This window comes from Lathamus discolor, chromosome 3, assembly GCF_037157495.1.
Source record: "Lathamus discolor isolate bLatDis1 chromosome 3, bLatDis1.hap1, whole genome shotgun sequence".
Classification (NCBI taxonomy): domain Eukaryota; kingdom Metazoa; phylum Chordata; class Aves; order Psittaciformes; family Psittacidae; genus Lathamus; species Lathamus discolor.
The window spans coordinates 119715183-119724470 of NC_088886.1; positions in this window are offsets into that span (position 1 = coordinate 119715183).

The window sequence follows — 9288 nt, forward strand, 5'->3', positions numbered from 1 at the left end:
ATTTGAACTTCCAGGTTTTACTGGGAAAAATTTGTAGAGAATGCTCTGGCTGTTAGCTATTTCCAAAGAAAGCCCTGATTTGCTTGTGTTTAACCTGTGGCAGTTTTATCTACAAAATATTTTATAATCATCCCTTAAGATCTCGCTGTTCATAAGAGAAGAAAGTATTAAAGCTACAAGACTTGAAAACAAATAGTTAGAACAGCAAAATATTGCAACAAGTGAATTCTAATCTATCAGTTTTTACTGCACAGGAAGACAGATGAATGATTGGTCTGTATGCATGCATATATTATATATGACTTTCTAGTACACTTGTCAGTAGTACTGAGAAGCAAACATTGCTCAAAGGGAAGGAGACTTTTAATAAAGAAAAATAAGACTAACATGGCTTGCAAATAGCTGTATGAATGTATTGCAACAAAAATACAGGAAAGGGTTTGGTGATTCTGGAGTAATGACAACCTTGGTAATGGTGAGAAAATGGAGAAACAGTTTTCATATTTTTTCATATAAACATACTAGCAACAGTGATGAAAGTATATCAGTGGTAGGGCCCAGTAGTAAATTACCTAGCTATGCTATTTATTTATTTTTTTCTTTTTAATAGTGTTTCTAAAATTGGGAGATACTAAAACAGTGAAATACATGTCAGAAAATAGGGTCTGGAATAATGTAGGAAAAATGTACCCATGAGTCAAAAACAGTTTGAGTTTGAGATCCTAAAAGCATAACATCATATTGGCAATACTCAACTGTTCTCTTGACTACTATAGGTGTTACTGGCTATACTAACATTATTATTTCATGTAAGCCAGTGAAATGAATTCAAGTGTTGCCTGCTTGCATATTCCCACTCTCCTCTTGTAATTTAAAGTAATCTGGACAAAGCACTAAGATGCTTGTCAGGTGGCATAGTTCAGTTCCAGAAGTGATGGAGGATGGCCTGGGTGACCTAAAAATGCATATTGCATCTCAAATTTTTATAATTCCATTAAAAGTGTTTTTCTCTCTGTAACTGAGCAATATAGAGATGTCTCTTATACGTGTTCCTCTGTCTAGTTCTGAATGAAGTCTAGATACTATCTGGGAAGTTACTACCCTTGTGGTTTTGCTCCCTCACTGTAGTTCTATTTCTGGGACCTCCAGTTAGTTTTGCCCAATATAATTTGTTCAAATATGACATTTTGTCTACTATCTCCAGAGCCCAGCTTTCACATTTACAGAGAGTTTAGCATTAAGAACTAAGCCAAGGCTCATATCATTCTGATTTTGTGCTTATCAACACAGTCCATCCTTTTACCATGAATGTAAACTATTGCAGATGTCTTGCACACACTGTAACTATCTTGAAATATTACCAGGTAAAGGCAGTTTTATCTGCTTCTTTATATGTTTTCTGATAAACACACAGGATTTGTTGCTTTATTATTTCAACTAATTATACTGCATTTATATTCAAAAGTACAGTCATGCATTAGAAAGTGAATACTGCATTGCATTAGCAAATAATTTATGCTGTTCCTTAAGCATCAGAAATGTTATGTTTCCTCAGATTTACAAGTGAACTTATTCACCTTCTGATTTTATCTGATTATTCTGTTATGACTAATGCTTTTATCAGAACTTTACTATTAGTCAACTTTCTGGCATGCTGTTCTCTGGCTTTTCTTTTTAAATTCAGTAACCTTGTAGTTCTAGTTACAGCAATAAATGCAGAGCAAAAATTATACTTGATAAGTGTGCAGGTAGGGCACAATTTCTGCCTGTCCAGTTTTGGTTTAAAGTGTCATGCTGTTTCAGACTTTGTCATGACAAAACTACAAAATTTTCTTAGCTGCTGTTGCCACAATGACCTTCATTATTGATATAATAATTATTAACTTCTCTGAGGTGTAGGTTAAATGCTGTAAATAGTAGAAATATGAGCCAATATGAGCATTGACACATGTTTATAGCATTGATTTTACATCTCCTTAGCCCAGCTTGCAATATATTTATTTACAGAGTAGTTAACCTGGCAAGGCTTATTTATGGCAAGACGTATTTATTGGTGCCTGACCAATTTGGTGGCCTTCTATGATGGGGCTACGGAACTGATGGACAGGAGCAGAGAGGTTGACATCATCTACCTGGACTTGTGCAAAGCGTTCAACACTGTCCCACAGAACATCCTTGTCTCTAAATTGGAGAAACATCAATTTGATAGGTGGACCACTCGGTGGATAAAGAACTGGCTGGATGGCCTCACTCAAAGAGTTTTGGTCAATGGCTCAGTGTCCAGGTGGAGACCAGTAATGAGTGGTGTCCCTCAGGGATCGGTGTTGGGACCGGTCTTGTTTAACATCTTTGATGACGTGGACAGTGGGATTGAGTGCGCCCTCAGCAAGTTTGCCAATGACACCAAGCTGTGTGGTTCAGTTGATACACTGGAGGGAAGGGATGCCATCCAGAGGGACCTTGACATGCTTGTGAGGTGGGCTGATGCCAACCTTATGAAGTTTAACCATGACAAGTGCAAGGTCCTACACCTGTGTTGGAGCAATCCCAGGCACAGCTATGGGCTGGGCAGAGAAGAGATTCAGAGCAGTCCTGTGGAGAAGGACCTGGGGGTGTTGGCCGATGACAAAATGAACATGAGCCGGCTTCAGTGTGCGCTCGCAGCCCAGAAAGCCAACCGTATCCTGGGCCGCATCAAAAGGAGCGTGACCAGCAGGTCGAAGGAGGTGATCCTGCCCCTCTGCTCTGCTCTTGTGAGACCTCACCTGGAGTATTGTGTGCAGTTCTGGTGTCCTCAACATACAAAGGACATGGAACTGTTGGAACAAGTCCAGAGGAGGGCCATGAGGATGATCAGGGGACTGGAGCATCTCCCATATGAAGACAGGCTGAGAAAGTTGGGGCTGTTCAGCCTGGAGAAGAGGAGGCTGCATGGTGACCTCATAGCAGCCTTCCAGTATCTGAAGGGGGCCTATAAGAATGCCAGTGAGGGACTCTTCATTAGGGACTGTAGTGATAGGACAAGGGGTAATGGGTTCAAACTTAAACAGGGGAGGTTTAGATTGGATATAAGGAAGAGATTCTTTCCTGTTAGGGTGATGAGGCACTGGAATGGGTTGCCCAAAGAAGCTGTGAATTCCCCATCCCTGTCAGTGTTCAAGGCCAGGCTGGACAGAGCCTTTTGTGTGAGGTGTCCCTGCCCATGGCAGTGGGGTTGAAACTAGATGATCTTAAGGTCCTTTCCAACCCTATTTATTTTATGATTCTAAGATTTCTTTTCAGTCATAATGTGATAAAATGTTAGTGGGAAACTCAGTGAGAAGCTACTCTTTTTAGCTGACTTCCCCACATAATTTTTCTCCTTTACTTTCTAAACTATAGTGTTTCTTTTACTGCCTACTTCCCTTCTGACTGAGTACAAGCACAGTGGACTAGACTAATGGTCCATCAAGTCTGGTATCCATCTCTGGTGGTGACTTGTACCTGGGATCTTGTGTAGTTTGTGATATTTTTGTTTTGCTTTGGCCTTCAGGTTTGCCAGAGTCATCTTGCTACACAGATGCATTGAGGAATCTTAGCTTTCAATTAAAAAAAAAAAACCATGGGGTTGGACCTTTCATTTATTTTAAAATTATTTTAAATACAAACTGAAGGTGAATTGGAGCAGTTCTGCATGCATGAGTCTGCTGGTACTGTAAAGCAACAAAATCATCTTCAAACCTCCCTAATGGTTACATTATAAATGTCACCATAACCACAGCATCCAACTTTTTCTTTTGAATTTTAATACCTAATTTCTCCTACTCAATTATCATGCCTGCTGTAGTGATATTGGGCAAGAGACAGTAATCCCTTGTCCTTTCTGTTTCAGCTGCAAATAATCTGTGCGCAGATACCTTGCAAGCTCTTGCCAACAAAATCTGTCAGCTTTCCTATTTTATGTGCTTGTTGTGTTGGATCTCACAGGTTAAAGGGGAGCTAAATTTGGAGAATTTTGTAAGTTTTATTGAGATTGCTCATTTTATGACCTTCTGTCTGTTGAAGGCAAATAGCTTAGTCACCACAAAGCCTTCCTGAAGAACGTGAGCTACAGGTATGAAATGAATAAATACAAACCTGTCTTCTCCACCATTTAAATGCAATGATTATAAAGAATAATGTCTCCTGTTCCCCTGTGAGGAGCCTCGTATAGGTAGTGGGTTCCTTGATATACTTTGGTTCTTGAGGAGCTCTTAAATACAGCTCTTTAGCTCTATATGACGCTTCTGTCTGCTTGAAAGCCTGTTCTCATTGAGTGGCATGTCCTATTAAGCAAAATCTTGTAGCAGGAAATAGTGTGTCAGGAGAGCTGTCCTAGAGGTTACATGATTTTACCTAAAGGTACAGAGAACGAAGCCTGAGCCCCCAACAGCTGATGTGAGCAGTTGAGTGTGTTGGTGTGGACTATGAAAGAATGATTTCAGACTTTGTTCTCTTTCCTAGAGGTATGAAAAAAAACAGTTCCTGCTGTTCTCCAAAGAGATGAAGCTGAGTGTGCATGTTTGAGAGAGGTATACATAAAGGGAAGAAAATAATGCTTTTCATACTTTCCTACTACATACTTTTGTGCCAAAGCAAGGCATGCTCTGCTTATAGTGCACAAAGTCAATCACTTTGCTGCCATTTATTGCATAGTCTTTCTATTTAGGATGATGTATGCCGAGTTCTGAATGGATTGTCCCTTTTCTTGATGAAACAAATGGAGGTTGTCGATAAGTGAAGCACAGATAAGATAGATAGTAGCTTGTTAGTGATTTAGAAGTAAGGTGATACGGCACAATAGATTAATGCTTTGCCTTCATTTGTTGACATTTAATCTCTAGACTTTGGTTTGTATTCAGTACACAAAGTAACTGAAAATCTCTTCCATTTGTTGCTTGTGAAGTTGATATTGGAATAGCAAGCAGTTTGCTTGCTCTTCAGTTATTTTAGTGTTTTAATCTGTTTCTGAAAACTGACATAATTTTACCATTTTCTCCAAGGATTCAGTAATTACGACTCCATAAAATAGCTTTTCCTTTTCAACCTCCTTCCTCTTTTCTCCCACCAGTCTGGTCTGAGGCTTGTAGCTTTTCTGTATTACTCACTGCATTGCCTGGTTTTCTCTCATAGCCACTTGGCCTTCCTTGCACCACTTCTGAACCTAACAAGGCAAGGACCCCGGGGCAGAAGGAGGCTTCCATTTCTGGACATAGAATGGATGATAGTGCTAGCCCACTGCTTTTCCAGCTGTATGGAGCAAAACTTTGAGACATTATTTGCTGTCTTGGATAATCCTGAAGTCCTCTTAAAGAGGACTTACTATTTATCAATATCTTGCCATATCTGTTGAATCTGAGGACTTCCTGGTTTCCAGGTGCCAATGTGAAAGGCTGAAGGTAAATCCTGTGAAATAGACAAAGAGTCTCTGTGCAAATATCTCCTCCCTTCCCCCCTAACTCTGGCTCAGAAATGCATAGGAACCATACGTAAGAGCAGAGTTATATCTCTGTATACGAATCTCATGATGATACAGGGTTGTACGGTTTTTCTGAAATGCTATTAACAGTGTGATACTGAGCTGATCCTGAATTCAGACTGGGAGACACCTCTACCTAGAACCAGTTTGTAAAAGGTGCATTTGAGAGAGAAGCCATCTTAATATCACTGGTGATTGAAGTTGTGTTTTAGTCAAAGAATCTCTGCAGCCTGGACAGTAATAACTGAATGAGTGCAGCCTCCTCATTCCTCTACCATCAAGCTTCATTAAGCTCTAGAGAGTTGACATCAAATACTGATCTAGAGAGGAGAGAGCAATTAACTCTGTAGGTCTGGTGAGAGGTGCCAGCCCTGTTGATGCATTTGATGACCCTCCTCTTCTGGGAACTGCCCCTGCCATTAACAGATTTCCTACTTGGCAGTGACTAGATGACCTATTCCACCACAGGAGAGCCTGGATAGCTGAGAGCAAGAGTGAGAAGAGCCCCTTCTCTGTAACAGCATTCAAAAAGGGAGGGGGAGCCATATAGTGCTTTCTCTTCCCATAATATCTTCTTCACACAAATGACGGTAATCACAACTGTTCCTATCCAGCATGCAATATTCTTTAGCATTGCCAAGATTTTACAGGCACAACAGATCCCTAAGAAAAGAAATGAATGGCAAAATCAGGAAACTGATTTTCTCCGCTGGCACAGAAGGGCATATGGAAAGCCTTGTGCAGCATGCTGCTGGAGTGTGTCTTCCTTAACGTCCTTATTCATTCAGAAAGTATCAGTTGAGGCAAAAAGCCAGTTAATTCATACACTTAGCAGTGATGGAAACAGGCCCCCAGACATTATCTTCTCTTAATACAAAATAAATGAATAAAGATCCCAGGGTCTGGATCAAGATAAAAATAACATTTTGCAAGGATGCTTTTTTTCTGCTGGAAACAATTAGTGCTTGAGTCTTCATTTTAACCAGACTTTCTCAACCATGTCTCTACCTTCTATAGCATATTTTTCTTTAGTTAATGTGCATTACTGTATTTGGTTATTAATTCATCTAGTCTCTCCTAAATCAACCTTTTGTGTGCCGAAGAATGTTAATAGATTTTGTTTCTAAATTTTCTAGTATACAATGAAAAAGTCTATTACATGGCTGACTTTTGCTTCTTAAATATTTAAATTAGTGTTCTTCTGTCTGCGCAACTGATTTGCATGACTGTTATTTGGATATGTAGCTACATGGCTATTGTAAATACAGCAAAATCCCATCATCAGAAAGAACCAGCGAAATCTCTTAAGAGACTAGTTAAAATAAAACTTCATGATGTTTCCACTAAGTTCTGCTTCACTTGTTTTTAAAAAGCATAGATTGCATTCTTTTTTATATATAGAAGTGTATATCCACCATATCCTCAGTGGCCTCAGATTTATCTTGACCTCCCTGAGACCAAAATCTATTATAGTTCTCCGAGGCAGACTTTTCTCTAGTTTCTAGAAAGGTCAGTTAGGATACTTCTTTCCATATGTCATCTCTGATGTTCTTAGGTTTTAAGTTCAGCACTGTTTCCTCCCTTCCCAGAACTAATTGCAATAATGATTTCCATGGAGTAGCAGGAAAATTATGCAGAGAGCAGTTTTGTCCTTCCTAAGATGCTTGCTACTGTATGCTATATTCTGTTTTCTTCAGCCTCTTCTAGGGTACCCACCTTGCCTTAGGTATTCACCTGTGGAGAGGCTGGGGAACAGTGGCTCTGAATGTATTCTTCTGCCGTATAGCCTTCTGATGCATTCTTGATAGTTCCCTCAGGTTAGAATCATAGAATAGTTAGGGTTGGAAAGGACCTTAAGATAAGCTAGTTCCAACCCCTAGATCATCTGGTTCCAAGGTTAATTAATATGTTGGCATTTTGGTACTGATAATACTCCCTGGTCCCTGGTATTACAAGGGAAGTGTAGGTCACCTCTTGGGCACTAAGTACTGCTCTTTTGCTCTGCATGTCCCCAGTCCAGCACAGAATGAGAAAATCAGAGAATGGTTTGGGTTGGAAGGTGCCTTAAAGATAATCTCATTCTAATCCCTCTGCAGTATCCCCTCCAGTTACCCATTTTCAGTCTCAAAACAAACCTGTTTGCCTTTGACACTAACAGTTTACTTATAGTGGCTGATACATAGTATGTTAAGTAATGACACTACAGGGGTTGTGTCTAGCTGCTCAAACTCCTCAGTAACAAATCACTAGGTTAACCTTAGGTGTAGAGATTATGTTACGAGATTATGTGCTTTGGTGCACTGTATTCTTTGAATCTTGGTGTGGGGATTTTCTTGGTTTTGTTTTGGTTTTGTTTTGGTTTGGGGGGGGGGGGGGTCTTTGTTTGTTTGCAGTCTTTGCCCCAGTTGGATTAGGTGGACTAACTTGAGTTAGTTTGAATCAGAACACACAGCTATTAGAATCTAGACACCTATATCATTATTGCATTTCCCATAGAAGTGCCAAAATAGGAAGAAAACAGCATTTTGCTCCACTGTAGATTCAATAAAAAAATCCTGTCAAAATATTTGTGATTCTGATTACACAAAGGCTTGCAGAAGTGAACAAAAAAGGTCACTTGCTGCCTTCTTGTGATGTTTGTGACTTGTTAATCAGAATGTAGAGTTTGCATTTATTATTTCTCTAATCAGACAGTGCAGTTTTGAAGGAGCAGGGACCACTGGAGTATATAACAGATTTAATATTAAAATGGTTAAATACATCAATTCAGTGTAAATTTGAGACCTGTGGAGGTCATGCTTTCATCTAGGTGGACAGAGAGGCAGTACTCCCATACACTCCCTAGCAGTTGATTTAAAGTTGAATTATTGCTGTAGCGAAAACCATGAGTCCTTTGACCTTTGAGGTCAGTGCTGTGATGCAGCAGAATATCAATAAGGAAGAGAAGAAAAACTTAAAAGGAATGTGAATAGTCTTTTAGAGTTTCAAATTATTCTTTCTGCAGAAGGAAGTAGGTGCCACGCAGACGACTTTTTATTTAAAGACTTAGTTTATTAATCAAGGCTCTGTAAGTCCCTTAGACAATGCCTTACCAGGTCCTTTGACATGAGAGGTAGCTGGCTACGGTGTGCTTTTGGACATGCAGAGGCTAGATACATAAACCTAAGTTTATACTAGGGTTTGGTTTGTGTTTTTTATTTTTCCTCCGACTATGTTGACTGTATTGGCTTCTTATCCTACCAAGCCCCGGAGGAATCTTCAGAGGATCATGCCAAGTGAATTATTCTATGATTCTGTGACAGTGTTTTTTATTTCATCTTAAAAGTGGGGCAAGAATCTTGGGAAAAGGGGAAGATAGTTAACAAATGCAGACTGGTTAAGGATTTGTGTTTGAGCAAAAGATGTTTAAAGAGAGTTAACACAGTTGAGCTTTTAACTTTAAGCCCTCTCTTTGCTACAGGGGTAGGGAAAAGAGAGTTAACATTTCAATAAAATTTCTATTTCAATTTCAATTTTAATTTCAATTTAATTTCAAATTCAATAAAACTTCAATTTAAAATTCCTGACAATAAGAAAATATTGAAAGAATATCTCATTTTAAGAGAGCTAACACAGGTGACCTTTTAACTTTAAGCGCTCTGTTCCCTACAGGAGTTCAGAGTGTACAGTGAGTAGCTATATGTCCCTAATGCAGTTCATTAATCATATATCATTCTATATCATATAAGCATAGATAAAACAGCACTGATATGATTTCAGGAGATTTTTGTGAGAACCAACTTAATATATCA